Genomic DNA, 11,884 nt, shown 5'->3' with positions numbered 1-11,884 from the left:
TCTTCTCACTACAACCTCCGCTTTCACATAGCTTAATAAACCAATGTACATACGGTGACCACACAGAATTAAGAGATAAAGCAAGGCAGAGGTTCCTAGTGTCGCTCATATCACAATGTGAAAGGAATGTAAACGCAAGAATTGTGTCCAACAAAATTAAAGACGTCCATTTAGCATTCTGAAATGAACAGGTAAAATCCAACACTGAGCAATAAAAGACTAAACCGCAGGTATCTACTGCCATTAACCCCTTGCAGTGACTATAAATCCGTTTTATTGTGAAACTGTGTTGAATTGATTCGTGAGACCCCCTCTGGTGTTTATAGCTTTGTGGATATCCAGTGTGACAAAGCACAGCCCTCCACAGTGATACATACAGTACAGGCCAAAAGTTTGGACACACCTTCTCATTCAATGTGTTTTCTTTATTTTCATGACTATTTACATTGTAGATTCTCACTGAAGGCATCAAAACTATGAATGAACACATGTGGAGTTATGTACTTAACAAAAAAAGGTGAAATAACTGAAAACATGTTTTATATTCTAGTTTCTTCAAAATAGCCACCCTTTGCTCTGATTACTGCTTTGCACACTCTTGGCATTCTCTCCATGAGCTTCAAGAGGTAGTCACCTGAAATGGTTTCCACTTCACAGGTGTGCCTTATCAGGGTTAATTAGTGGAATTTCTTGCTTTATCAATGGGGTTGGGACCATCAGTTGTGTTGTGCAGAAGTCAGGTTAATACACAGCCGACAGCCCTATTGGACAACTGTTAAAATTCATATTATGGCAAGAACCAATCAGCTAACTAAAGAAAAACCAGTGGCCATCATTACTTTAAGAAATGAAGGTCAGTCAGTCCGGAAAATTGCAAAAACTTTAAATGTGTCCCCAAGTGGAGTCGCAAAAACCATCAAGCGCTACAACGAAACTGGCACACATGAGGACCGACCCAGGAAAGGAAGACCAAGAGTCACCTCTGCTTCTGAGGATAAGTTCATCCGAGTCACCAGCCTCAGAAATGGCAAGTTAACAGCAGCTCAGATCAGAGACCAGATGAATGCCACACAGAGTTCTAGCAGCAGACCCATCTCTGTTAAGAACAACTGTTAAGAGGAGACTGCGCGAATCAGGCCTTCATGGTCAAATAGCTGCTAGGAAACCACTGCTAAGGAGAGGCAACAAGCAGAAGAGATTTGTTTGGGCCAAGAAACACAAGGAATGGACATTAGACCAGTGGAAATCTGTGCTTTGGTCTGATGAGTCCAAATTTGAGATCTTTGGTTCCAACCGCCGTGTCTTTGTGAGATGCAGAAAAGGTGAACGGATGGATTCAACATGCCTGGTTCCCACTGTGAAGCATGGAGGAGGAGGTGTGATGGTGTGGGGGTGTTTTGCTGGTGACACTGTTGGGGATTTATTCAAAATTGAAGGCACACTGAACCAGCATGGCTACCACAGCATCCTGCAGCAACATGCCATCCCATCCGGTTTGCGTTTAGTTGGACGATCATTTATTTTTCAACAGGACAATGACCCCAAACACACCTCCAGGCTGTGTAAGGGCTATTTGACCAAGAAGGAGAGTGATGGAGTGCTGCGGCAGATGACCTGGCCTCCACAGTCACCGGACCTGAACCCAATCAAGATGGTTTGGGGTGAGCTGGACCGCAGAGTGAAGGCAAAGGGGCCAACAAGTGCTAAACACCTCTGGGAACTCCTTCAAGACTGTTGGAAAACCATTTCAGGTGACTACCTCTTGAAGCTCATGGAGAGAATGCCAAGAGTGTGCAAAGCAGTAATCAGAGCAAAGGGTGGCTATTTTGAAGAAACTAGAATATAAAACATGTTTTCAGTTATTTCACCTTTTTTGTTAAGTACATAACTCCACATGTGTTCATTCATAGTTTTGATGCCTTCAGTGAGAATCTACAATGTAAATATTCATGAAAATAAAGAAAACGCATTGAATGAGAAGGTGTGTCCAAACTTTTGGCCTGTACTGTACATACATCCTAAAGCTGATGTTTCTACAGGCTCCAGGCTGAAGGCTCCGCGATGCCATCTAAACCCCTGATGCGGTGCACCCTCACAGACCCCTCTCAATGCGAAACCACATATTGCTTATTACCACACACTCTAACACTGTGCAATACCAGACTGAGACATTCCAACCATCCAGCTGAATCTGAGATCGAGGGACACTCGGGCCCAACAGTCTGTGCAAATGATCATGTATGACAGGTTTCAAGACTCGCCACTTGAGTCACCCCCCCCCCCCCCCCCCAAATGTGTTGATTTTCTTGGCTTGTGTGTCATGAAGTAGTCCAAGAGTCTCCAAGAATGAGCTCAATTGTAGTAACAGCCAGTGGGAGTTAAGCTCAAGGGGGAGTAAACGAGAACAAACTGAAAAAAGAAATCACTTTTAATAACTCACACAGACATAAGTGAGCAGAAGGGATTCCCAAGCACATGATGTAATTATTAGCAAAGTGTGTGATGGAGAACCTAATATATTACATTTATTTACTGGTCATGCACCAAAAAGTTAACTGGAATAGGGTTCAACATGACCCAGAGACTTCATTGTGTGTCACTTCTTTGTGTGACCATTATTCTTGTTAGTAATAAACATTAAAAGCTCTTCTATGATGACCAGAATGCAAACAGCATTCATAGAGAATATCAACATGAGATCCGCACCATCAGGTTCAACAAAAAGCGAAAACACTGAATGTCGCAATAGATGGCCATAGCATGTTGAGAATATTTCGAACACATTTCTCTTACTTCCCATGCGCAGTTCACACACACCTGCATTTTACAGTGTTAAAACCTTCTAAGACTAACTCCGTAGAAATGCAGAGCTTTCCACACACACACACACACACACACACACACACACACACACACAGTCCCCTAAAATAGCCCACTCCTGCCACAGCCCTGTTGTAGGTCTATACCACACCAATCTCCCCACACTACCACAAAAAAAACCCACTTGCTCCTTAAGCCACCTCACCTCATGTTGAGCCCAGTCAGTCTGTTCTTACTTTAAAACACACTCTCACCAGTCATATAACACACCATCCTCAGCCGCAGCCCCTCATATTACCAGTGCTCTGACCAGAACAAACAGTATGGGTAGCTTTAATTCTCACAGCTATGTGTTGTATGAAAAAAAAAATCAAAAAAAACAAACAGGCTAAGAATCTAGAAAGTGCTCAGAGAATACATTTATCCACCAACGCTGCATAATCATAAACTTATGATATAAAATGTTAGAGGCAGGAGATGAAGCCAACCCCAACTGTGGGCATTTATTTGCAATATCTTACAGTGATCATGATAGCACATCACAAATCACTAGGATGTAGCGGTGAGCAGATAACGTAACGGAGACTGAGAGGACCTCCATTACAGTTTTACAAGTTGTTGATTTGGATCTGTATCAGAGTACACAGTGACATCATATACACTGATCAGCTAAAACATTAAAAGCATTGACAGGTGAAGACTCATGGATGGCACTGCAAGCACTGCTCAGGAATGGCCCAAGGACCGTGACAAAAAGCTGAAGGCATCGACCTCACCTCCGAATTCCTCAGATCCAGATCTGATCAAGCATCCATGGGCCGTACCGGTGCCCCAACTTACAAACCACAGGAATGAAAGAGATCGGCTGACAGTGCCTAGTGCTGGACACCACAGGACACCACCCAGAGGTCCTGTGTCCATGCCTCAACAGGTCAGAGTCAAGTTCAATCCAAGGAGGCCCCACTGTGGATGCGGGGTACCTCTGGGGTACTGGCACGTCCCACAGTTGCTCGATCAGATTGGGATCTGGGAAATTTGGAGGTCAAGTTGATGCCTTGAGCTCTTTGTCATATTCCCCGGACTATTCCTGAGCAGTTTCTATGGATTGGCATGGTGCATTGTCCTAGTCAGGGGGCAACTGCCATTAGGGAGTGCTGTTGCTAAGAGAGGGGGGTACTTGGTCAGCAGCGCTGTTGGTTTGGGTGGTGTGTCAAGTGGCATCCACATGAATGCCAGGACCAAAGGTTCCCCAGCAGAACATTGCATTGTAAAGTGATGATCAATGTTATTCGCTTCACCTGCCAGTGGTTTTAAAGTTTTCACTAAGAGGGTAAATGAAAGTGGATACTATTCATGTTCATTTTTGACTATTAATATTCCTCATATTGCTGCAACACCAGCTACAGGCAAAATGCCATTCATATATGTTGTGTACCGGGTCAGTGAAGATTGAGTGAATTGGTGGGAGTGGATAAATTTGTTACATTAATGTATTCACACAAAGGGCGCTGTTAACACTGTGCTACATTACAGAGAAATACAAAACCGTACTAAAGAACCTTCATTAATATAGGCCTATAATTTTTCTACAAGTGCACGTCACACACTGAGCGAGCCGCCTGTTAATGACGCTGTCGCCAAAGCAGTAATGATTGTGCTAAGTGGCTAATGGGCATGTAGCTACTTCCATGTTTCAGATGATACGTCATGTTTGTAGTCGACCAATGAAGATGAGTTTACATATCACCTTGGGTTCGTCCTTCACCTTCTCAAAATGATGCCACACTTTGGATTTCCTGACTGACATGTTATTAACTAGCCTGTGGAATAACCACAGGTACCAGCCCTGGAAATTAACCTGACTCCTGTCTGACTGCTGAGCGTGGCCACTTCCTGTGTCTGTCCTTTCAAATTAAATTCCATATCATATAGGTTTTGATTTATTTTGAAAAGGCACAGCTCCTAATAGAGTTTCACATTTGTTTTTTTTTTTTTGTTTTTTTTTTTGTAACTAAGCAAACAATGAAATCTTGCTGACTAATGAGCTGTTTGGTCAACTATTTGGGGGCAGCCCTAAACTTATTACTAATGAAACTTAACCAAATTTGCTTTTGTTGCCTAAACCGAAGACGAGAGTCTGGATGTGAACCCGAACTTCTGGTGTCAAGGTTCTGCACTTTGTGCACCCGTCTTCCTCCCCAACCACCTTCTACCAAAGCCTATGGGGTACGGGAATGTAGTGTTTTGTTACCTGAAAGCAAACTGAACTGATGATGTTACGTTGCCACAACATCGTAATTAGGAAAGCAGCTTTGTAACATAAAAACGTAATTTCTAGGGGAAAGGGTTGACTGGAGGTGTGTTTAATACAATGGTACTTGGTTCCTGATGAAGAGCAGAGACAGCACTGCAGATACGCTGACCTTGTGGATAGTTATGTCAGCATTAACACTTTGAGTTTGTGGTAAATTTAGTTTCTCAGCAGCGATGTCTACATGCATTCAATTCATCCTACAAACACCTTCAGATCAAGTTTGGAGGTCTGTGTAACTAGAGGTTCCCTCGGGGAGAGTGATATTCTGATTTTAATCTGTTTGATGACACTTTTCTCCATGAAATCCCCATGAATCAATAGCAGATGGTAAAGGTATTCTTTATCATAACAGCTTCTAGTGCTTCATATCAAGATCTTTACCATGCAATGTAAACATGACATTCAACCAAATCCTCTTTTAAACCAGCAAATACCTTCCAATGGGGAAAATAGACTGGTTGGGCAGTGATGATGCCTTTAAATTAAACCAATATGATCCAATAATTTAATACAAACTGATTTTTCATTTCTAATCAGCTGCCCTTCTATTTGCCCATTATAAGAGCATTTTTCTTCCTTTTTTTTTCTACAGTAAAATAACTGCCGCCTTGTTCATTTAATTGATTAACTTATTATTTTCAGCTAATTTGATTATCTAAAAGCAAAACCAGAGAGGAATGGTTAATGTGGTTTTACTATATACAGACACCCAGTAAATTAGCCTTTATTTGATCCCATGTCAGGCCGTAATGCCCTGCATGTTGACTCTGCTGTCAGGCAGCCAGTGATCAAGGACTAATAGAGGCTTTCTGCTGCCATAGCTGCTTCCAGCGACCCTGGGTCTAAGGCTAAATCACGCCAGTGGAGTTGGAGCAGAGAAGGCCAACAAAAACAACAAATATATTTTCATTTAGAATGCAGGCCTATTCCTCTGGAGAGTAGGGGGGTGAAGGAGAGTGGAGGAGTAAAGGTGAGGAAAGGAGAGGAGAGGTAAAGCAGAGCAGAGGAGAGAAAGGAGAACCAAGATGAATTAAGCGAGGCAGGAATGAGATGAGAAAAAAAATCTGCGAGAGGAGAGGAGACTAATTTGGGGGTTTTGGCTGCTCTGGCTCAGGCTCTGGAAAATGTTTCATAGGTTTATCAAAGCCCAGACTAAAATATTAGTACAAAATACATGTTTACATTCTTGTTTTTATCTCCATGTACCAAATGCATTAACATGAAACACACTCCACTTGAGTGACTCACATTCAGGACTCTTGTGACTTTTCCTGAATATTTCTCTCTCCTGCTGACAGGCTTTAACGTTTTTTTCCCCTGTCTTTTTTTTTAAAATTTCTGTCTTTCCCTCCCGCTCCTAACTCTCCTCACTCTTTCCGAATCGATAAACAGAGGCCTCACCTCAGTGCAGGCCAAGGCAAATGTTTGAGCCACCTGTTGCAGGAAACTTGAAGCCCTCAGGAGATGTGAAGATGGAGCTGGAGCTGAGGCTGTGCTCCAGGTACAGGTTGCCTCTGAACCAGAACAGAGAGGGCGACGGAAAACACAGAGCAGTGTGTGCATTTGTGTCAACGGGCAGGCGGGGGTGCGCTACTTGATGTGACAGTGTGCGTTACAAATTAGATGCAATAATCCTTATTTCTAAATTTAAACTCCAAGGTGTTTATCTGCAGCCCCATGAAAAAGAATAAAATAATAATCCCAAGAGAAAAAAGGGGGGGAAAATTATTTTTTAAGAAAGTATGCTACTGCATCAGCAAATATCTTCATTTAATTATACTTTTCAACAAAAGCAACATTTCAAATAACTGGCAACAAGAGTCAAAAACTCAGGGTTAAATAGTTAAGTCTAAGAACCGAAGTAAGGTTGTATAGAGTCCCAAAAGGGACAAAAGGCAGGAAATTGTTATTAGACTATTTTTTTCTATAACCTCTTGACATTTGAGTAAAAAATTAAAAAATGCTACCATTTTATTCTATCTGTGGCAAGTAATGAGTAGAGGATCATGACTAAAAAATAAACTTTGGTTTTGAACAAATGACAAATAATTACAGCAACCACTTTTGACCACTAGGGGCAGAACGCCGAAACAAGTTGTCAGACACACAACCACAAAATGTAGTTGCGTGAATAAGTTTTTATGGTTAACATGTTGGCAAACAGTTCCCTGTTCACAGTAGGGTTGAGCAATATGTTAAAATTTTTCTAACAGGCCACTGTCAGCCGAACAACCAGCAGCTGCCAATATATTCATGCAGGTGTGTTTGAGTGTGTGCCCACTGAGCTGCAACTTTCTCATTCTTCAGAGGCAGACCACTAAATTAGCACAATAAAATCACCCAAAGATTACAACCAGATTAAAGATTAAATTACAAATTAAATGTAAGTATGGCGGCATGGTGGTGTAGTGGTTAGTACTGTTGCCTCACAGCAAGAGGGTTCCTGGATCAATCCCAGGAGGGAACCCTTCTGTGCGGAGTTTGCATGTTCTCCCTGTGTCAGCATGGGTTTTCTCTGGGTACTCCAGCTTCCTCCCACAGTCCAAAGACATGCAGGTTAACTGGTGACTCTAAATTGTCCGTAGGTGTGAATGTGAGTGTGAATGATTGTCTGTTTCTATGTGTCAGCCCCCACTGAACCCGGAATTGCTCCCAATGGCTGTTTGAGTGCATGTGAATGTTTACTGAATAGCAGGTGTAGTAGTATGTACACTAGAAAAGTATTATACAAGTGCAAGTACATTTACTGTTTTTTTTAACATGGCTTATTTCCTGACATTTTTTATCTTTATTGCCAAGCATTACCATCTGTTGGAGTCAGTGTTCTGGCTAAGTAATGAACGACTCTCCTTTTAACTCTGTTTTGGTCTCCACCATGATCTGAGAAAAATATCTGGCTGTATAGCCACCGGATCTTTGGCTTTTCCATCAGTCAATCAGAACTTTTCAGAACTTTAACAGATGTTGGTTGGAGTGATGAGATTTCCATTAATATTCAGGCTGTCAAACCAAACTAGTGAGATATGTGAGGTTAAAAAGCCATTTGGAGCTACAGAGTTTTGTGATTATTCACTGTGGGTTTGTCAGTACAAACGATCCAGTTTGCTTCACACGTTGTGGTTAATTGTTGGTATACAGAATATTGATGAATTCAGCTTTCATGCAAGGCGTAAAGGGGCTATTGATGAGAAATACAATGACAACAGTTGAATATGGCTGCAGCTAACGATTATTTTCATTTTTGATCAATCTGCATTATTTTCTCGATTGATCTCTAGAGCTTTAAAATGTTAGAAAAAGTGAAAAATGTCTGTCCCAGTCCCTCAAAGTCCAAGGTGAAGTCTTTAGTTTTGTCAGTCAAAAACCCAAAGATATTTAGTTAATATGAGATAAAATGAAGAAAAGCAGAAAATCTTATATTTGCAAGATTGGAAACTGCATTTTCTGTCAGTTTTGCATGAAAAATTACTTGAACATTTAAGGTGATATTGCCTTATTTTTATTCCTCATAATGTTTATTGTATATTTTATGTATGTATGCACCAAAAAATCTAAGTGAAAACCTACTTTGCAATAAATCCTTCTCTGATTCTGACATGGTTGGTAATTATTTTTCTGTCAATCGCCTGATCAGTTAGTTGACTAATCGTTGCATCTCCATAGTTGAGCTACGAAGGACTAAATGTTGAGGGAAAAAAAAGAAAGAAATTAAGTAAAAGGAGCTGAACATGTGAGGAGGAGGAGGACTCCTGGTTCACCTCCTGGGTTCCAGGAACTCCCTTGGTCTGCTTCCAATGATTGCCCCCAAGCCCCTTTGCCCCCCCCAACCCTCTTTACCTCTGCAAATACCCCTTCAAACCACCCCTCAACCCTCCAACCCCAAATTTTCTGGCAACTCCTTTAATCGCCCCCATCACCCCTTCTTCCTCTCAACCACTCACCCCCTCCTTTCACCCTTTGGCATCCCGTCCAAACTGCTGCCCTCTCAGCAAACATCTCCCCTCCTCCCTTTCTTTCTCGCCCACCCCCCTTCCTCCCCCCTTTGACTGCCGTAAATGCCCCCAGGACTGTGGTTCTTTCAGTTATTCACCTCTCCTCCAAACCCACACGTCTTTCTCCGATTCAAAGCTTGCAAACTCTCCCTCTCTCTCTCTTTCTATCCGCTTCCCTGGCTCTCTCTCCCCTTCTCCCCGGGAAGTAAAATATTCACAGCTGCTGCTGCGGTCAGGTCGCACGGCCACAAGACTCTCTGAGCAAACAGAGGAGCTGTGAACGTGTGAAGCCGATGGTGTACGTTTCATTTGAGGTCCGACACAGGTCCGATAGATCCTGATGTAGTCAAAACAGAAACCGCATACTGAGCCTCGCCACATGCCTCAACAAACCAAACACTAACCAAACATACCCAAGCACAACACTAAAAAATGACATTGGCAAACAGTTTTTAGAAACATGTTAGGCGCACTGCAGAAATGGGAGAAATGATGCGTGGCTTGGTGCCGCTGAACAGGCTCACTCAGATGTCATTGGGGTTGATAATCAGTGTGAAACATCTGTCTTGGATCAATGCCCCACTTTTTAAGTCTGGCCTTGTTATGCATTACGGGTAAAGGCTAGAGCACATTAAGTCATGTTAAAGTTGCAATAAAAATACATCAAGCTATTCCAAGAGGGCTACACATGATATATATGCAGACTTGATTCCAAGTTCCCTGAATGAACAAGTGGACGAATTTGTCTCAAATATCTACGCCAGATTCCCGCGTTCCAATAAGGGCTTAAACGGGAAGTTTTACATATGTAGATCTCTGAAGTTGTACCACCAAATAATAAAGACATCTTGGCTTAGGAATGCCAGCCCTTGAACTTTATGAGGGAGGGAGACGGGGGGGAAGGAGGCGGGGGATCAGTGTCTTGAACACATTTCAAAGTAATTGTACTTGATATGTCGTTTACAGAACACCCAAGTAATCATATAAACAAAGGACTAGATGCCCTGGGAGGATGAAAGGAAATTTGAATCTCCCCCTGATGCATCATACTTACTCACGTTTTGACACGAGCGTAAGGCACAGAGGATTCCTGAACACAAAAAGAGGATCTAGGACCTTTTTGTAATAAACACAGCGGGATGGACCAACTCTGGTGGATTCCATCATACTCAAAAATTACCATACACACACACAGAAACAGATGGCAGAGAGTTGAGAGTAATAGATGCAATGAACAAATTACAACTGCTGCAGCCCTGGGCAGAGGAAGTGTGTGCATGTGTGTGTGTGTGTGTGTTTGCGCGATAACCTTGCTCTAGGTCTGATCCCGCTAATAGCTGGAATCTATCTGAACTTAACCAAGACACGACAACATTTCGAAAAGCAACGAAAATATAATGTGAATGCAGCGCAGAGGGAAATGGCAGGACCCAGACAGCAACAACATGAGAAAGGGCGTTTAAGAGAAAAAGAGGGAAAGCAAGAGAGGAATAAAGAAAACATGACATCATAGTTAATTAGAATCAGGTGATAAACAAGGGAGTTATATTTACGTTATACCATATGTCTTGCTCCATGTGTCTTTCTGTCTCAGGGGGGCACCGCAACAGGTTTCAGACAAGTAAGGTCAAGGAGGAGGCTTTTCCCAGCTGCTAGACCACACTGATGCACACACCTCTTTACCCGGCCGCCCAAGTGTGTGTGGTGTGTGTGCGCGCGTGCGTGTATGTCGGCCATTTCTAAAGCCTGTTTTGTCTTTGTTGTTATCACATAAAAGACAGTGTTTATCCTCCAGGAAGCCATGTTTGCCATGTGTACTTGTAAGGGGAGAGTTCTTTGCAGTGAGAAATGAAAACCCCTGAACTCATCAACCAGGTTGTTTGCTGGGCTTCTTTCAAAAGTCTAATCTCTTACAGATTCCTGATCCACGTCTCGGTTTTAAAAGTTTTCCACTGACTTAATCACACTTTGTAAGAGATTACTGTAGATAAAGATTGGTATGGTGCTTTTGAGTTGCCAAAACATTTGAATGTTTGAGCGAGAAAAGTCCATCTGGACTTTTTGAAATAGAAGTTTGACAAAATAATCATGGCCTACTTTTGTAGGGTTTGTTCCATCCGAGAAAACTGAGCAAAAGTTCGTCTGCCAATAAACATCATTAGATGTGGTTGAAAGCTGCCGAAAAACTAGTAGACCATGGGTTGAGATTACTTTGTCAACATTATTTTGCAGATCAGTAATGGGCTTTTTAACTAATTTCATGGTCTTCATCTGCTTGGAGTATACACCGACCAGCCACAACATTAAAACCACTGACAGGTGAAGTGAATTACTTTGATCATGTTGTTATAATGTAATGTTCGGATGCTACTTGACGCACCACCCACCCAAACACAAAGAACTGCTCAGGAATGGCCCAGGGAATGAGACAAAGAGCTCAAGGCATCAACCTGCCCTCTAAATTCCCCAGATCCCAATCTTATCGAGCATTCATGGGATGTCCCAGCACCCCAGAGTTCCTGTGTCCATGTTTCGAGCCAAGTCCGGTCCACAGTGGAGCCTCTGACCTGTTGAGGTATGGTTTCTGTCATTGTGACGCTGGTGGCGAATTCTTTGAGTCCTGTGGATTGTGAGGTGAGGTACCTGCATTTCCCGCGGATGTTCGATCAGCCAGGTCAATACCTTGAACTCTTTGTCACGTTCCTAGGGCTACTTCTGAGCAGTTTATTTGGCCCAGGATCCGTGGGATGTGCAAGTA

Source organism: Epinephelus lanceolatus, chromosome 19 (genome assembly GCF_041903045.1).
Source record: "Epinephelus lanceolatus isolate andai-2023 chromosome 19, ASM4190304v1, whole genome shotgun sequence".
Taxonomy (NCBI): Eukaryota; Metazoa; Chordata; class Actinopteri; order Perciformes; family Serranidae; genus Epinephelus; species Epinephelus lanceolatus.
This window is presented reverse-complemented; position numbering follows the sequence as displayed.